Source organism: Brassica napus, chromosome C9 (genome assembly GCF_020379485.1).
Source record: "Brassica napus cultivar Da-Ae chromosome C9, Da-Ae, whole genome shotgun sequence".
NCBI lineage: Eukaryota > Viridiplantae > Streptophyta > Magnoliopsida > Brassicales > Brassicaceae > Brassica > Brassica napus.
The window spans coordinates 32,154,754-32,173,662 of NC_063452.1; the positions used below are offsets into that span (position 1 = coordinate 32,154,754).

At 37.1% G+C, this 18,909-nt stretch overlaps 1 pseudogene; it reads left to right on the top strand.

The window, feature by feature from the left end:
• The first annotated feature begins 3,303 nt into the window (after positions 1 to 3,303).
• On the top strand, positions 3,304 to 5,521 carry LOC106422098 (annotated as a pseudogene).
• The last annotated feature ends 13,388 nt before the right edge of the window (positions 5,522 to 18,909 follow it).

Below are 18,909 nucleotides of genomic sequence, written 5' to 3' on the forward strand. Positions count from 1 at the left end.
CGATAATTCCCTCGTAGACTTACGGATCGTGCGTGAATCAGCATGCTCTTTCTTTGAAAAAACACAAAAATCCTCCCTTCATTGTTGTTCCTGGTACTGAGATGTATGTACCTGTAACAGGAGAATTTTTTTAATGTAAATATATTAATATTGATAAACCTAGAAAAAATCAAACAAATTGAGTCTAATAGCGATCCATGTTCCCTGGCAGCGGCGCCAAATTTGATATCACTCAAATTACCCTAAGGAGTGACTTTTACTCTCCCAAATAGGAGGTTTAGTTGTAGTACTTAGGAATCGAATCCACAGGGAGTGTGGACACAAAATAGACTCAAGCAAGTTACGATTAAGCTAGGTTAATAGATATGAAAGCAGTAAATAAAGTAAAGCAGGTCGAACAAGGTAGTTATTCTAAAGAGATTGATGAGTTGTTTGATGGAAGGATGGTTGCTAGAGTTAGGGTTTCAGGTAATCATGATTATAGTGATATATATGCTAAGGTTATCAATCCTAGAACTTGAATTCTACTGTAAAGATATCCAGCTTCCGCATGCGAGTCTTAAGTATTGACTAAGTCCGATATCTCAGCTTCCGCTTGTTGATATGGATCGAACGTCGATCGATGCTATGAAACTAGTGTTGATCGATGTTTCCTTAGAAAGGCCTTAACGAGTTGATCGATAGGCTCACTAGTCTTAACTAAATCAGATGTCGCTTGTTTCAAGCAATCCTAGCGCAAGGGAATCTATTCTGGTGGAGAACCCACAACCGTAGTTTTCCACAATCCTAAAATCAAGGTTCTAGTTAGCTACTCTAGAACACATGCATTGCAATCAATTCCTTGAAAGATATCTATCACCTTAGAAATTCTATAGTTTGGGCTAATCCTTCATAACCATATGAACCCTAAATCTAAACGGTAGATCTATTCAAACATGATAGTTGTCACAGAAAACCATAGATGAATAGATGAATAGATGAATAAAAATAATTAGTAAAACCACATGAGTTCCAAGAGGACTATGAAAGAGTTCCTCTCTTCTCTCCTAATATAAACTAAGAACAAAAGATGTAAAGAAAGTGGAGCCCTCAATAATGGCATAGGTAACACATTAATAGGGTTTTAGTTCGTCCAAGGGTATTCTGGTAATAATTGGTAACTTCTGGGCTTTAGTCGGTCATGAAACAGGCTCGGACCTTCTTCTGGGATCACCGTCGATCGACACCAAGGCTGTGTCGTCGATCGACATTCCTTCATTTCCTCGACAGCTTCCTCTCGCGAGGCAGACATACCACTTTTCAGTAAAACGGTCATAACTTCTGCTACAGGATGCTGATTAACCTCAAACCGGTTGCATTGGAAAGATAACTCAAAGCTCTATCTTGTGTAAACATATGGTCTCAATCTCACCGTGGGAATGTCTCCATCCATAGCTAAACATCTGACGTGTATGTGCAGTTCTACACCTTAAAAGGCTAAAAAAAGCTCCAAAATCACCAAAATTCTCCAAAATGTACCTGAACCTGAAAAACTCTAAAAATACTCCAAAGCCATATAATATATTCTAAAACACTCATGTACCATGGCTAAAAATAGGTAAAATCCATGGTATATCATGAAGTGATAACATCAATTCATCCAAGTACTCTAAAAATTCAAAACAGAGAAAATACAAAGGAGTGTAAACATGTTGGCTTCACACAATAAGCACTCAAACCTGTTTGTCGATGAGGAGTAGATCTAACCAATAAAGCTCCCACCATTTGCAATGTATCTAGCCTCCAAGAAACGGTTCAACCGAAATTGTAGCTAAGATTCCGCTGGTCATGTTCTTGAAATAAATGGCGACGGGAGATTTTCCGGTGGATTTAATGGCCATAACTGTGCTTTTCAGTGGATGTTTTGGATTTTGGGCCTGGTTTTAGGTTTAGCCAAAGGGATTTATAGGAGGATCAAAGCAAGGGACTAAAAAGCTCATTGATTGATCAGGAGGTGGTGGTGGTAATGGCGATTAGAGAACTGAGAGTCGAATATGAAGTGGAAAAGACATATTCAATCGACGCATCTGAGATTAGGTTTTCGGAATTGGGCTCGACTTGGCAAAAAACGCATCGTATAAGTAGATGCCACGTGTCATCAAATGCCATATGTCGAGAAAAAGGTAACTTTATAGTATTAGATATATATTTATATTAATTAACTTATATAAAAGAAGATAAATAGACAACGATGGGAAAAATAGACATCGATGTCATTTCCAACCACAACACTATTTTAGTGCCAAAATTACACCATTTCAATATAATTTAAGCATCAAATTTCTTTTTATCTCCAGCCACAACACCAAATATCACATTAAAAAGAACACTCTATTATTATATTTATTAAATAAAAGATTCTCTTAAGTATTTAATATTTTTTATAAATACTCATTATTCTTATAACATACACAGGTAATTATTTTTGATAAAAAGTAGACTAACAAATTTAAAACAATAATTATAATTATTGAATACTACTTTTGAAATAAAAATAAAATTACAATAAGTAAAAACATCAATGAAAAACACATATGAAATTAAAATAATAAAAAATACAAACAAAAATGCATTACATCAAAGAAAAATACATTACATCTTACTAATTATTAGAATGACCATATTCACCCCCCCCCCCTCCCCAAATGTTCGATTAGTGCATCTCGAAGTTCAAAATGAGCATCTCAATCTTTAATTTTATTAATTAACTTATATAAAAGAAGATAAATAGACAACGATGAGAAAAATAGACAGCGATGTCATTTCCAACCACAACACTATTTTAGTGCCAAAATTACACCATTTCAATATAATTTAAGCATCAAATTCCTTTTTATCTCCAGCCACAACACCAAATATCACATTAAAAAGAACACTCTATTATTATATTTATTAAATAAAAGATTCTCTTAAGTATTTAATATTTTTTATAAATACTCATTATTCTTATAACATACACAAGTAATTATTTTTGATAAAAAGTAGACTAACAAATTTAAAACAATAATTATAATTACTGAATACTACTTTTGAAATAGAAATAAAATTACAATAACTAAAAACATCAATGAAAAACACATATGAAATTAAAATAATAAAAAATACAAACAAAAATGCATTACATCAAAGAAAAATACATTACATCTTACTAATTATTAGAATGACCATATTCACCCCCCCCCCCCCCCCCAATGTTCGATTAGTGCATCTCGAAGTTCAAAATGAGCATCTCGATCTTTAATTTTATTGTGCCTAGCTAAGAATTCTTGAAACCGAGCATCATCAATACTTGTTATCTCAACTTCTGCATTTGGAACTTCAGCCTGTTCTTCAATTGTTGCATTGATATCACGTTCATCCTCTATGATAATATTATGCATTATGATACAAGTTGTCATAATTTTATTGTGCGTAGCTTAGAATTCTTGAAACCGAGCATCATCAATACTCATTATGATAATATTATGCATTATGATAATTTTATTGTGCCTAGCTAAGAATTCTTGAAACCGAGTATCATCAATACTTGTTATCTCAACTTCTGCATTTGGAACTTCAGCCTGTTCTTCAATTTTTGCATTGATATCACATAATATGCATTATGATACAAGTTGTCATTATATCATGTAATACCTTTTTATTCCACATGTGTGATGGTCCTGCCACAATTGCAATATTGACTGTAATACTCCAAATGCACGTTCAACAACTTTCCTACATGCTTCTTGTTTCATTGCGAATATTTTTTTTAGGACCACACAGATCGTTAATTATTTGGACAAGAGTGGACCATTTTGGATATATGCCATCAGCAAGATAATATAACCGATACTATAATGTGTTCCGTTCCATTTATAACATAATTAGCGGGTGGAGCAGTTCCTTCTACTAGATTAGCAAAATTATGAAATGCCTCTAACACATCAATATCCTTATTAGATCCCGGCAGACCAAAATATGCATTCCAAATCTAAAGATCATAATCAGCTACATCCTCTAGAAATAACTGTAGGAGAACCACTACGATCGGCATAATGCCGTTGGGCAATTTTTCCATTTCCAATGCATATAATCTAAGCAACCCAACATATCTAAAAATCCTCGGCGTTCACCAATATGGAGTAATCATGCACATCATTAGCGTCATGTGATCGAAGATAGTGGCTTGCAAACACCTCGACAACATCACAAAAAAAATCGCTTCAAACTTTCTAGAACAGTTTACTCTCCAATTTTGATATAATCATTAGTTGAATCCGCTGGTAAACCATACACCAACATCCAAAATGCAGTTACTTATCTTCATATTGACCAAGATATAACTGTTGAATTGGTTAGTCACTTCATATCATATTCCCATTATCACATTATCACAAAAAAATACGAATCTCTTCTCTATATAAATGTATACTTCTCTTTCAATGATCATACATCTCCAACTCATTTCTTACCACTACTATCTTTCTCCAAAATGACTTCAAATCACTCTTTATCATATTTCATTGAAGAAGATATGCACTTATGTCATGTGTATCTTGATGTTTCTCAAAATCCAATCATAGGAATAAACCAGTCAAAAGATCAATTTGGGTCAAGAGTTGAAACTGAATACGAAAAGTCTGAGATTTTCAGCCATCAACCAAGACCAAGAAAATCTTTACAAAATCGAATGTCTACAATTATTTCAGCTGTCTTCAAGCTGAGATGATGCGTTAACCAAATTGAAAACAAGAATCCAAGTGGTGCTTCTGAACAAGACATTGTGAGAAAAAAAATCCAAAGGTATGAAATGACTCAAATATAAGAGAGGCTTTAAATCCGACCACGTCTGACCTATCCTCAAAGGGATAGAAAATTTAATAAATAACAATGGTAATGCACCTGGTGCATTCCAAGAAGAAGGTCGTAATATTACATCATCTCCATCATTTTCAGTTGATCCCGAGTCATCAACATCCGGTATGAATTCATTTGATCTAACAATAAATTCCGAGGAAGGCACTTCTAATTTATCTCCAAGACCTATGGGTTTGAAGAAAGCTAAGAGAAAACTACAATCTGAAGAACAATTTAAACAATTGATGGAGCAAAATGATTAACTAAAGGCAATTTAGAACGAAATAAAATTCAAAGAAAGAAGATCAAGGTAGCAAAAATGAAAAAAGAGAATAAAATATTATTAGCAGATTAGAATTCTATAACTGATCCTGCGTCTCGGGCGTATATTGAAATTAAAAAAAAAGGAATTTTAAGAAAACGAGCTCAAACAAGTCAATCTGACGGACAAGGAGAAGGTGTCCAATGCCAATATCATGGATCACAATATCGAACATCACAATATCAATGAGATCAAGCTGAAGGAGAACCATTTCAAAGAGAACAACTTCATGGTGAAAATCAAATGTCACCAAATGATCGATAAGATTATACCATGTATTATAACTATTTTGATGGAGCTGGTAATAATTTTTCGGGCTATTAGATTATAATGTTAGCTTATCTGATGTTTTCCAAATTTTGTTATGCAAATTTATTTTCTTGTATGCACTTTTTAGGTTTGTTTGGTGTTTAGTTGGGTAATTTTATGTATTTCAAATACATTTATGTATTTTAAATCTATTTTAAATATAACATTAATCAATAATTATATTAACTAAAATTTAGGAAATACATAAAATTTTATGATAAGTAAATTTAATATCATAAAAGTGATTTTTTTTGTAATTTGGTAAAAGTAAATATAATCAGTTAAACTACTTAAACAATAAAAGAAATTCAAGGAAAAATTTATCCCTTCGCTACAATGTCACACTATATCTAGTATAACACTGTTGCAAAAAACAGCAAAACAATATAATGTCGTTGAGTATACCATCTCGTTGGAGCAGAAAAGTCAAATTTTAGCACTATAATGGCGCTTTCACGTCCTCTTTAGAGATGCCCCTAGAGAGAGAGAGAGATTATAGAACTTGTGACTTAATATTATTACTTTTCTTTATGTACTATTTATAGTAAAACCAAAATGTCATAGTCATGTTGTCTTTAAACATAAGAAAGACAAGTTTAAAGTAGTGATAGATGACTAAGGGATAGATGAGGACATTTGTCCGTATTAGATGACTCATCACATTTATAATACTTTCCCTTGATTATTCATCTTGTATTATGTGCTGTCTCGTTAAAAACCTAGCTATAGAAAAACCTGAAGGAATAAAAACCATGACAAGAAAAAAAGAGTACAGTGACGTAATTTCCCCTGAGTATAATGGACATAGCTTCTTCTTAACATGTAACACAAATGTTGTAGACCGTAGACACGTTCTTAGAATGTTGCAGTAGGAAGAGCCTTTGTACAAGTCAGCCGGATTGTTGCATGACCGTACATACTCAATGTCAACTTCTTGATTTTTCTCTAGCTCTCGTATGTATGAGAAAAAACATTGGAGGAATGTGCTTTTTTTTTTATCAGAAACATAAACAGATTCATATAGACTCTGTCAACCAAACTGGTAACTCCGCATCCATATGGACAACAAATGACAGTTGTTTTCTTGCACTGCATGCTAGACTGTCCGCCTTGAGATTATGCGTCCACGGAATATGAATGAGCTCTGAGCTGTTGAAACTTCTCTTCAAGAACTTTATATCTTCTAAATAACTTGCAAAGATCGGCCATTTCGTCAAGTTCAGAAACCAACTTCACCAACTGAGAACAATCTGTTGCAAATGTAACAGTAAACTGTCTTAGACTCCTCATGCATTCCATTGCCCAAATGAGAGCTTCAATCTCTGAATGAAGCGGCGACTGACTCGCTCTTGTATTTCTTGCTCCCATAAGACCGGAAAAAACCTTCCAAAGTACTATACCATCCTTGTCCCAAAACTATTTACTGATCCTTCCAAGATTCATCAATGAAACACCATCTCCCTAGGATGGACGGTAATGTTTCGCCCATTAAGGATCAAGTTTGTTCTATTCTCTGCTTAATAGCAGTTTGTACCTCAGCCCAAAGTAATGACTCCATTTCTGACAATTTGAGAGTATCTCGCGGATAAATGTCCATATTGCTAAAAACTTTACTGCTCCTTCCTTTCCAGATATACTATAAGATCCATGCAAATTGATGATCATCCATTGCCGGAGAAACCCTCCAAAATAAATGATCCATATTTACAAAAATTGATCGAAGTGGGAAGACATCCGGATTCGATGGAATTCGTGAAAGTGCCCAAAATTGAACCGCCGATGGACACATGATTTATAGACTCCTCAGGTGCTCCACATCGTGTGCAAGATGTATCCCCCTGGATTCCTCTTGATCTTAGGTTGCTCTTAACTATAATACAACCAGATACCAGTTGCCGTATAAAGTGTTTCAACTTAGGGGGGCATGTTCTTAGTTCTGTCGCTTTTGATATTGCCTTCTTTGAGTTGAGCGACACATGCCAAATTGTCTTCAAAAAATTTTGTCGGTTCTTTTTTGGTAACTATTCCGCTTGCATCTTGTATGTGATGACTCATTGAACTAAGCCACACTCATTCTCGACAAATTTTATGAAGCACAATAGTTGCTGCATGATTCGAAGAAGTCGCAACCAGAGTTTGTTTCTGGGAACGCCAAGAGATCGCGGTTCCACCAATTGTAAAAAACATAGCCAGTTTGCGATCGAGCTTTATATATTTATTATTGAAATAATAAATTAAACCTCACCTTACTGGTCTAACCTCGTTTGGTATAAGAGCCTCGTGATGATAACGTGTTGTGTAATATAATGTTAGCTATATAAAGCTAAGCTTATATTACACAACACGTTATCATCACGAGGCTCTCATACCAAACGAGGTTATACCAGTAAGGTGAGGTTTAATTTATTTTTTCAATAATTTAATTATTTTAATTTTGTTCCGGAGTGATAGGCTAGGTCTTCTCCGTTTATTTTTCGGAATGATAGGTATTGATGTACCCGACTCATATTTATGATTGGCTATGCCTTCACGGTCAGAGGAACACATGGTAGGCTTTGCCTCCGTGAATTAAAAGAAAATGTTAAAATGGTAGACTGTGTCTACTCGGACGTTGAATAAAAAAGAAAAGGTTAAAATGGTAGATTGTGTCTCCTCAGATCATGTGGTGATAGGCTAAGCCTCCAATTTTATTTATAATTTTTAAATTTCTGCATTTATTTTATGCATTATGTTTATGCTTTTAATTTTTGCCTTTATATTAAACCTTTAATTTCCACATTTAAATTCTTATTTTTATTATCTTTTTATATTATTATTCTATGAATACAATTATCCTGTCGAGTTTAACAAATCTCAAAATAAATGCCCTTGATATCACGGGATATAATTATATGACCTGGGCAGTGGGTGCAAATATGCACCTAAGAGGAAACATGCTTTTGGAAACCATCGATAATTCGAAAATGGTGTCGAATGAGAAAAAAGAAAAAAAATTATGGTATTTTTACGACACCACATAGATGATGGCTTAAAAGATGAATTTATTACCAAAGAGGATAATCAGGATCTCTGGCAATCATTAAAAGAGAGGGTTGATCACCAGAAATATGTGATCTTAGCGAAAGACAAACACGAGTAGATCCATCTCTGGTTTCAGGACTACAATAGTGTTAGTGAATATAATTTCGCGATGTTCGAAATTCATTGAGGATGATTTTATGTGGAGAGAAAATAAGTGATTATGATATGATTAAAAAAACTCTCTCCAAGTTCCATCCTGAAAATGTAGGCATGAATCAACAGTATTGGGAGAATGGTTATACCCGTTACTCCAAGTTAATGCAAGTCCTCCTTGTAGCAAAGCAAAAAAATCAACTCATGACTTTAAACCATCATGCTCATTCCACTGGATCTGCTCGATTTCGAAGCAAATGTTGCATCATTCACATGATAATTGGAGAGGTCGAGGACGTGGATCATTATCATGGTCGTGAAAGAGGACGAGGAAGAAGATTTTGTCCGTATGAAGAAAGAAATATAAGGACTTCCACGAAAATGAAAAAGCCCGGAGGATTAAAGAAAAACAAAAAAGGTTTGCTCCATGCTCAAAAACGCGACCTCCGCGGCCATGGACTCGTCGGTTATACGCTTGGCGGAGGAGAGCCGCTGCGATTTGCTCAAATCGGTGAAAAACGCGGAAACATATAAAAACTTGAAATTTGGTTGATTTTGGCTCGAAATCGTCTTCTAAACATAGATTTCACAATTTAGATTTTAAATCCAGTTGATACTGGGATGAAATCGGCAAAAAAACGTAAGTGAAAATAAATGGTGGCCGCGTCAGTGACACATAAATTTTTTATGTCAAAGAAGAACATAATTGTGAAATGACATACTTACCCTCACTTTAAATATATGAGCTAAAGTAAACATTAAATACGTGAATTGGAACATCAAACTCAACACTTGTCATTTAACCAAATCAGCAATACCACCTCGGTTACCAAAAATAATTGTACAATACCGAAATCACAAATATATATATATATATATATCTACATAGAAATTTTAATTTTAATTATATAATATTTTTAAAAACCAAAAATAAATCCCAAATTAATCTTTTCTTAATCCCCGATTAACTAATTCGGCGCTAGGCCTTATCCCACCGCACACGAAGCGCCTAGTGCAATTTTGAACATGGGGTTTGCTACAGATGCGGCATGAAAGGACATTGGGTATTGGTCATCGTACACCAAAAAAGTTAGCCGATCTGTATAGAGAATCCCAAAAAGAGAAAAATAAAGTAAGTGAAACAAACTTCATATTGATTAACCCGGTCCATCTTTTCATGGGTTAAATGATGATACCCATTTTGATGTGTTAGATTTTCTGGTTGTCCAGAAAATATCGATGAGTAATAAGATAGATGTGATATAATGCTTATGGTATCGCCAAGGGGGGCGAAATTTAAAATAATTGACTCATTATACTCCCCCGAGTCTCATAGTAATTTATTAAGTTTTAAGGATATCAGTTGGGGGGGAATGAATATCATATTGAGACTACGAGGAAAATGGCATTGAATATCTTTGCATTATGTCCGAGAGGAAACATATATTAGAAGAGTTAAGAATGTTATTCTCTGGACTATATTGTACGAAAATACACATGACTGAATCCTATGCCACAATAATTCTGAAGTTTACTAGTACATTTAAAGTCTGGTAAGAGAGGTTAGGACATCCTTGTTCAGCCATGATCAGAAAAATAGTAAAATTCAAAATGCCATCCGTTGAAAAATGAGAGCATTATGCAAACGAGCGAATTTACAAGTAATGCATGTTCACAAGAAAAATTTATAACTCGGCCATTACCAGCAAAAGTTGGGCACGAATCACCAATATTTTTAGAAAGAATTCATGGTGATATATGTGGGCCGATCCATCCACCGTGCGAGCCATTTAAGTATTTCATGGTATTGAATGACACATCTAGTAGATGGTCACATATGTGTCTTTTCACGACACGAAATACGATTTTCGTAAAGTTCATTGCCCAAATAATAAAGCTGAGAACGCAGTTCTCAAAGTATGCCATTAAGAAAGGAAGGATTGATAATGCTGGTAAATTTACTTCGCAATCCTTTGATGATTATTGTATGTCAATGGGGATTGATGTGGAGCATCCATTTCCCTATGTTCATATACAAAATGGCATGGCCGACTCATTGATTAAATGGTTGCAGTTGAATGCAAGACTGTTGATATTGAGAACAAAACTCTCTATTTCTGTATGGGGTCATTCTATATTGCATTCGGCTGAACTGATTCAGTTAAGATTGAGTGCTTATCATAATTACTCCCCATTACGATTGGCATTTGGGCAAGAGCCAGATGTATCCCATATCCGTGTCTTTGGATATGTGGTCTATGTTCCCATAGCTCCGCCACAAAGAACAAAATGGGCTCATGATAGGCCATGGATTTGACCCACTTTTACCCATGGTTTATAAGTGTTTTAACTAGTATTTATTATATTCTAGAGTATATTTATAGGATCGGGAGTGATTTGGAAGAAAGTGATGACTTTGGAGCATTTTGGTGATATTTCGAGAAAGCATCTGAGCTAACCATCGAGCATGACCATCGGTCGACATTGAAGTGAAATAATCGATCAATGTTCACATCGTGACATTGATCGACGGGGAAGCGCGCAGAAGCCCGTTTGGTCCCTGCCGACTTAAAGCCCAAGTCTTCACCAATTTACAAGATTACCCCAGACGAGTTTTAACCTAATTATATAAGCTTGCCAACATGTTATAGGCCAAGTGTGCTTTCTTGTTTTACTATTTTCACAGAAAAAAGTTTTCAAGGATTTTTAGTAGATTGGAGAGAAGATCCAAAGAGATTTGTGATTGGAACTCCATTGATATCTATCTATTTATCTATGAAGTTTTTATACCTAATTGATGTTATGAATTGCTTAGTCATGTCTGAGTAGTTCTCTTGTTAGGTTTAGGGTTTAAATAGGTAATGAGGGATTAGCCCCAACTATAGATTGCTAAGTTGTGATATTCATCATTAAGATTGTCATTAAAGCATGTTTCAAGTTTAGCTAGCTAGAACTTGATCTAGGAGTTTGAGGTAAAGGTCATCACTTGCATCTCACTCTTAATCCATCCTAATTGAGCTAAGATTGCTAGAGTAAGGCGAGAGCTGATCTAGGAATTTTAGTGAGCACATTCAACCCGCGTGTTAAAGCTTGGCCAAACGCGTTGATCGATATTCTAATCGAATAATCGGTCGACAGTTCAACAAGTGTATCGATCGATATTCCTATAGAATCATCGATCGACACTTATATCTGGTCAATAGACAAACCTAGAAAGCGAGAGCCTATCGGTTTGTTTATAAGCGTTGAGCTATTTAATATCATGCATTCAACTTATTAGGCATCTGTAGGATTATAATCCTGATTACCTGAATAAAAACCCCAAGTCTAGCTACTTTCATCTAAAGTATCAAAACCCCAATCAAATCAATCGAGCAACTGTCTTGCTCACAAACTTGCAACTTTACAATTAATCATAATCAACCTAAGTTAATCAATCTGATTATATTTATTAGGTTCCCTAGCTCCCTGTGAATTTGATCCCTAAGTACTACAACCAAACCTCTTATTTGATAGAGTAATTCACTCCTTAGGGTAATTTGAGTGAGATCAAATTTGGCGCCATTGCCGGGGAGCTTTGATCGCTTGATAGATTTAATTCGATTTAGTCTAGGTTATTTCTTAAAATCACTTTCTGACACAAAATTTTTCCTGTCTTTTCAGGTGCATGCCCATCAGTACCAGAAGCAACAAGGAAATTCAACTTCTATTCTCATCAGATCCTGCAAGTTTGGAACGTTCAATCCGCAAAGGAAGACGCTCCTCATCGATCGACAACAACACCGGTTCGTCGCTCGATTCTCGTCAACCACCGTCGACCCAGACACCAGTCTCGTCGACCGACACTCGCTCACCACCGTCAACCGGAGACACTCTTCTGTCGACTGATATCTTCCAACCGACATTGATCAATACTTCAGTCCGAACATCGATTGATACTGAGCCGCGAGACATGGTTGCGACTTTGATTTTTGTACGAGATGATAATGGGGAACTGCATGACAAGGATGGTCATCTGCGTAATATGGCAGGTCGGAGGATAGATGCTCAGGGGGCTGCAATCCTGGAGCCCGATACTGATGCTACAGGAAATGCTCAACCTGTAGATGAGGCTCCTCGACCCATAACATTGGCTGATTACAACCGTCCAGATCAGTTCTATGCCAACATATCAGCTATTCGTCCTCCAGCTATCTAGAGAGGCGATTTCGAATGGAAGCCGTAGTACTACACACTCGTGGGACAGACGCCCTACTGTGGGTTATCTCACGAGCATCCTATGGACCAGCTGGAGAGGTTCAAGGATCTTATATCTGCTATAAAAGTCAATGGAGTCCCTTAGGACTACCTATTTTGCAAGCTCTTCAAGTTCTCACTTGCTGGAGAGGCTTCGCATTGGCTTAAGCAATTACCACCAGGATCTCTTACGTCCTGGGCCGACATCAAGAACGCATTCCTGCGTAACTTTTTCGATGAGGCACGTGCTGAAGACTTGAGGAGCAATATGGCTACATTCGCGCATGAGCCTACAGAATCATTCAGAAGCTCCTGGATCAGATTCAAGTTTTATCAGAGGGACTGTCCACACCATGGATTCAATGAGGTGCAGCTATTCAGCACTTTCTTTAGAGGCATCGCAATGCAGTATCAGATGGCTCTTGATGCTTCCAGCGATGGGAACTTCAACACTAGGAATCCAGCAACATCAACAACACTGATTTTGAGCGGAAGAGATCTGCAGCCATCATTGGGAATGACCAGATGGATGAGGTTAGAGCAAAGCTGGACAGTGTTCACAAGCTTCTCAAGAAGCAAGTTTGCTTAGTATAGGATGCAGAAGCTGTAGACACAGAGGGTAGAGCAGAGGTAGAAGAACATGTGAACTTCATCAGTGGAACTGGATTCCAGGATTCTAGAAACCAGAGTGGGAACATGAACTTCTATGGCAATGGACAGAGGAGTAATTTAAGCCAGAGTTCGCAGTACCAAAAACCCTACAGCAACAACTACAGCAGCAACTACATGAGTTATGGAAACTCATCCTACCCGAAGCCACCACCACCTACTCAGGAGAGCAAGATTGAAGCACTGCTTGATAGGGTTCTTGAGGGACAGCAGAGCATGACGATGGAATTCAATTGGAAAATTGATTCTGTCTACAACAACCTGAACACAAAGTTTGAGACTTTAAGCACTCATGTGAAGAAGCTGAAGATACAGGTTGTTCAGACATGAGAAGGTGTTAAGAGGCAAGAAGCCTTAACAAGGGGGGGTAGGAGATGATGTGATGAAGCACCACGTGAATGCCATCGTAGATGATAATTTTTGGCAAGTGGTGAAGCATGAGAAGCTGCACGAGAAAGATTTTGAAGTACAGAGCTCGATGAGTTTCAGTGGATCGCATTGGTGTCGATCGACGCCAGACTTCGAACATCGATCGACGAACGTCAACCAGGACCGATCGACAGCTTCTCCAAAACATCGATCGACGACACCTGCAGAATCGACCGCATCTTGCAATGCCGTGAGGATCATGACTCACGAGGAGTTCGCAACAAGACACCCACATCCGCCTAGCCCTATTTACCCACAGATTGTGGATGTTCTTCAGAGAGACCAAGGAGACTAAAGAGGACATTAGGAAAATGTTCTCTGAGGCCAGAGAGTAGATGAAATATAGGATTACACTGAAGAAGAGGAGTGATCGTCAGAAGTTTGCAATACCATGTACGGTGAAGGGTATTGAGTTCCCACATGCATTATGTGACACAGGAGCGTCAGTGAGCATCCTACCTAGGGTTATGGCAGACAATCTAGGTTTGAAGGTGGTGCCTTCCAAGGACATTCAATTTTGTGGATTGTTCTCAGAGGAGCTCAGGAGCAATTGTAAGAAACCTAGAGGTGCAGATTGGTAATGCCCTAGTTCCAGTAGATTTCTATATCTTGGATATCAACCTGAACTGGAACTCTTCTCTGTTGCTTAGGAGAGCCTTCTTGTCAACAGCTGGAGCAGTATGCAACATTCAAACCAACCAGTTGTTTCTGATACTCATAGACCCACATGTCTACTACGATCCTATTCTAGTCATAAAGCCACAGACATCCTCCAGAAGAATTGATGATCCAGGACTCATAGCAGCATGCCACTGTGGAGCCGAGTACGAGACAAAGTATTATGCGTCGATCGAAAATCACACCGCAACATCGATCCACAGTGCCAAACAGAAATCGATCGACAGCAGTCCAGGCGATTTGGAGAATGACTACTACAATCCCACCATGGTGGTACACACTGCGAATACCCACCAGAGATACCCTGCATACAGAGGAGTATGATGAGGATTATGAGGAGGAATGAGCTACAGAGAACAGAGGCATTGTTGCTGATAAAGATAGACTCCTCCACCATTCCTCTTGGACAAGAAATGCGACGTCGATCGACAAAAACATCCCAACATCGATCGACACTCATCATCACCAGATAAACCGCAAACGAGCATCGACCGACATTGCCTACTACCCATCGATCAACACTGGAGTCGACCGTGCACGAGAAGGAGATTACTCAATTGGCAGTTGGGCAGATGATCACTATCACGAGAGCTATGCAGTAGAAACAGCAGTACATGAGCCAGAAGTAGATGAACCTCATGAAGGTTTCACATATGAGGAACTTCTTAATCACCAGGAACGCTCAGATACAGATTCACTGTTTGCAAAATATTGTGGAAGAGGCACCTGTTTCTACCATCCTTTCCCCGGGGCTAGACGCCCATCGATCGACATCAACATGCTTCTTGTCCAGCAAGAGAGTATGGGAGTAGTCTACAGAAGTAATAGTCTTCAGAGACTCTATTGCACTTAATGGTTGATGCTATATCTTCATATGATATGAGGTGGTCAATGGGATCTTCATGAGGAACACCAAGAAAATTTGCTGACTCACAATAGAGATATATGCAGGGTTCAGCTCAAATCAAGTCCTCTGGAGTGTAGAACGAAGAATCTCAAACCTGTTATCATAGAACTCTTCCACTTCATCGCCGATTGACACCGGACGCATATCAGAGCAGAAGGAGTTTGAAGTGTGTCAAAATATTTTTGATGGAAGAACCACCAGGCGACCAGACAAGTCTGGAGCAAAGAAGAGGAAGAAATGGAATCAATACTGTTCATCGACAAAAAAAAGACTAGAGAAAAACGAGTTTGCACAAGAATCGGCGATGGCTAGCTAAAATCGATCAACAGAGCATCAGGAGTATCGATAGCCACTTAAATGTGTTGATCGCCACTCATATCAAAAGCAAGTATGTCGTTTTTTCTTGTTAAATTTAGTCCTTATGATTTATTTTTTCCACCAATCTTAGATTGTATAACACTAAGGACATTGTTGTTTAAGCATGGGGGAGGTTTTACAGATATTGAGTTTTGTTTTGAACTTTTGTTTTATGAGTATTTATTTAGTTTTATTGAGTCAAGAAGGGAATGATGAACTCTTTCAATTTTACTTACTATTTAACCATTCTCTAGCATAATTCTTTGAGGTTATTGAGTGCAGGGTGTACTGAATGGATACGGTAAAGTGGATCGCCTGCCAATAACATCCACGCTAGCTGAGAAAGTCTGAAGGAACCAAAGCTGACCTCCAACCTTAATCAAATTAGCGTTCTTGTTTTGAGGCTTGGTATACACTGTATCGGATTCCTCCTGCAAGTCTGGAAGGTAAAAGTCTTTGTGTTTTTGGTTCCCCTCTCACCTCTCTTTGGCATCTATATACTATAAAAGATTGAAATGAGTTTTTGCAGTTTAGAGGGGTAGGAATGTTTCCCGCAGCCCCATTATTCTACTCTAATAGAATGATCACACATTGTTGGAAAGCGAGGGATAGGTACATTACCGATGACCCACTATTCGCCTACACTTTGCAAAAATAAAAAATAAATAAATAAATATCGAAAAGAAGATGAATAAGACGGACTGCATCTGCGTCACTATTCATTGTAATTGAGATATAAGATTCAGAGAAGAGAAAGGGAAATAATCAGTGAAGAGTACATGTGTGTTCAGATACTTGTTGGGGTAAGAATGTGTCCTTTAATCGATACTCCCAAGATTTAGCCTACACATTTATATGCAGAAATGAGGTCAGTAGAGGGGTATGTCAGGCGAAATCAGCTGAGCAGTAGGCTGGATAGTTTGGTTGCTAAGCTAAGGTCTAGTACATGAAATGTCTCTAAAGTTGGCACTGATCTGACGTGGCTTGCAACTGTTTTCAACTTCTTTCACATGTTAAATCTTGTTTTGCTTGAGGAGAAGCAAAAGAATAAGTCTAGAGAAGTTGATATACCATGGATTTTACCACTTTTAGACCAAGATATATGACCTATTTAGAGTATATTATATGGGTTTTGAGTATGTTTTATAGTGTTTTCAGGTTCAGATACGTTTTAGAGAACTTTGGTAATTTTGGAGCTTTTTGAGGTGTAGAATTGCACAGACGCGTCAGATGTTTAGCTATGGATGAAGACGTTACCACGGTGCGATTGAGCCCATATTTTGATTCAAGATAGATCTTTGAGTTAGATTTCCAATGCCAACGGTTTGAAGTCAATCAGCATCTTTTAGAGGTTATGCATGTTTTACTGAAGAGTGGTACGTCTGCCTCACGAGAGGAAGCTGTCGAGGAGATGAAGGAATGTCGATCAACGACACAGCCTTGGTGTCGATCGACGGTGATCCAGGAGATGGTTCGAGCCTATTTCATGACCGACTTAAGTCCAGAAGTTACCAATTATTACCAGAATGTCCCTGCACGACTTAGCCCCTATTTATATGTTTTCTAAGCCATTGTTGACGGCTACGCTTTCTATGCTTTCTATTCTAATTTTGTAGGTTTTCTCCTAGGTTAGGAGAGAAGAGAGGAACTCATTCAGAGTCCTCTTGGAATTCCATTAGTTTTGGTTTTATTTATATTTATTCTATTCAACTATGATTTTTGTGACAAACTTCATGTCTGAATAGATCTACCTGCTAGATCTAGGTTTTCTAGGGTTTTGATGTTCTTCTGAGATATAGAATTGTTAGGGTGATAATTGAATCTTTCACATAATTGTTCTTAATGCTTGTTTCTGGAGTAGCTAACTAGAAACATGATCAAAGAATAGTTAGGCGCAGGCGAAAGCATGGTCTATTACCTGAATCTAATCATGTTGAGCTAAGTTGCTAGGCGCACGCGGAAGCTGGTTTAGATAATTTAGTGAACAAATCGAATTAGTTCTTAATGCTTTTCTAGAAGGAGTATCGATCGATACTCAACCATTGGTATCGATCGACGCTCGTTCATAAATTTGCATGCGAGAGCTGGAATCACATGATTCCAGGCATCTGATTAGTAAGCGCATGCGAGAGCTAGTTTACTTGCTTATATGAATTCGAGTTCTAGGATCAACCCTTAACATCTGTAGGTTATAGTTATGATAACTTGATTGAAATCCTAAGTCTAGCAACCATCTTTCCATCAAACCACTCATCAATCTACCAAACAATTCACCACTGTTTTAGTATATTTAATACTTTTATATATATTAGCCTAGGTTAATCGCGGTTTGCTTGAGTCTATTGTGTGTCTACGCTCCCTGTGGATTTGATCCCTGAGTACTACAACTAAACCTTTTGTTTAAAAGAGTAAAGTCACTCCTTAGAATATGATATCAATTATTTCTCATAGTTTCTGAGAAGTGGGTTCCTCAATTGTTGATTTGAAGTTTTCTGCAAATTGTTCACATGTGGGATTTTAGCCTTTCACCTAAAAATATATTTACATTTATCAAATATAAACGGAGATCGAAGAGAAACCAATGTTAGAGACTGATTTTGAGAAATTACTGATGAAATTTAACAAGATGAATTACTTGGAATCAGATATGTGAGAAAAAGTATTGTCTTTTCATTTATTTTTCTAATTTCTTTGGTCAATAATAATGATATTCATGTTATTATTTGCAACTAATTAGTTAATTGGTAATTTTCCAAAAATGGTGGATTCTTCCAACAATTTTCCTTTAAAATGGTATCATTCTTCACTTTTGGTTTTATAGGTAGGACATTTCAACAAATCGGACTTAGCAACAAATCGGACTTAGCTATTTGTTAGTGTATAAAGTTGGGAAATTAATTATTATTTGGAAAATTCAAGGAATTGTGCAGCCAACACATCGTATTTGTTTTAA